Raw genomic sequence first — 1,412 nt, 5'->3', positions numbered from 1 at the left:
ACACGGTGGCAAGGTCACAAGCCAACATGTGGCAGAGCCGAGCCCCCATCCCAAGTCCGCTTCATATGGAGCCTATAGCCCTAGCTGCACCTTCAAGTCCTCGTCATTAGAACCACCATGGTCACACAGTGAGGCCAGGAAAGAATTCACGTGAATTCCTCGGCCATCCCTTCCACTGACACTGGGCTCTATCTCCCCGGACCCTGAAATCTCAGGAGGGGTGCTGGGGGCTACACGCTGCTCTGACCGAACACTGGAGGTGCCCGCAGGTCTTTGGGGCAGGCAGATTCTGCCTCCAGTCTCCTGGTCGTTCATCGGTGAGTCTCAAGCTGCCACGTAAGAAGCTGGTCTCCCCTGAGGAGGGGCCCCATGGAGACGCCCGAGTCCAGCGGAGCCAACCCAGCAGACGCACCAGCCTCCGGGTCAGCCAAGCGCCAGTGACTGACGCAGACAGTGCACCAGGAGCGGCCCAGCTGGGACCCCCGGCGCCAAGCCCCACAAGATGGGACTGTATCGGCACTAAGGGGGTGGGGCTTAGGGGCACCCCCAACCTGGATGTGCGTGGTGCTCCGAAGCGACTTGCCCTAAACCATGGCCGGGAGTGTGACGAGGGGCCGGGAGCAGCGAGGGGCGCTCCCCGGAAGGGATGTGAGGAAAGGTGAACGTGCTACAAAATGGCGCTGAACACGGCGACCCTACCGGGGTGACCGCGGCTGCACAGGGGCCGTCTGCACTGAGAGGTGGAGGGGCCACGTGACAGCACAGACTGGTGGCATGGGAATGGGCTCCCCTGCCCGGGTGACCCCAGGCCATGGCGCATGGAGCTCTAAGGCAGGACCAGGCGTGTTCCTAGGCCATAAGCGCCTGACCCTCTGCTGTGAGGCCCGAGCCACCACACAGCCTGTCCTGAGAAGCGCTGGGACCTGGGCCCTCGGGTGGCGCCTGTGAGGGTCCCGTCTCCCTGTCACGTAGTCAGCGGCACGCTGGTTCACCCAGTCTCACACGCACCTGGTAACAGTGCCTCAGTAACCTAACTCTGATCAACTTCGGGAGCCCTGAGAATACTTCTGATCCTAAGAGCTGAGTGGCAGATCGGGGAGGCTGTGATCCACCCTGCCGTCAAGTCAGCCCCCCCCACCGTCATCGCTGTCCCCTCAGGGCACTGAAGCTCTGCAGTTCTGAGGTTCCTACCGAGGCTCCTTCGGTCATGTTTTATCAACCCTGTCAAACGTATTTCCTTCTTCGAGACAACAGCCCTGTGCTTTGCATGAGACAGTAGAGAGCAATGTGAGCTGCCCACGTGCCGACACATCCAGGTGGCTGTGTGCAAAGCAGCGGGAGGGCGCCCGGCGGGGGGGTGGCGGCAGGGGCTCACCAGCGCAGGTAGCAGTACATGGCCTCCACACTGTAGT

At 62.3% G+C, this 1,412-nt stretch overlaps 1 protein-coding gene across 1 annotated transcript in view; it reads right to left on the bottom strand.

Annotated features, from left to right (window-relative positions):
• The window catches only part of SMG5 (SMG5, nonsense mediated mRNA decay factor), a 22,374-nt gene that overhangs the window by 13,264 nt on the left and 7,698 nt on the right, over window positions 1-1,412 (bottom strand). The gene's annotated exons all lie outside the window — the stretch shown is intronic.

Source organism: Pteropus alecto, unplaced genomic scaffold (assembly GCF_000325575.1).
Source record: "Pteropus alecto unplaced genomic scaffold, ASM32557v1 scaffold49, whole genome shotgun sequence".
Lineage (NCBI taxonomy): Eukaryota > Metazoa > Chordata > Mammalia > Chiroptera > Pteropodidae > Pteropus > Pteropus alecto.
The sequence above is the reverse complement of the archived record's forward strand: the minus strand, read 5'-3'. Positions and strand labels throughout refer to the sequence as shown.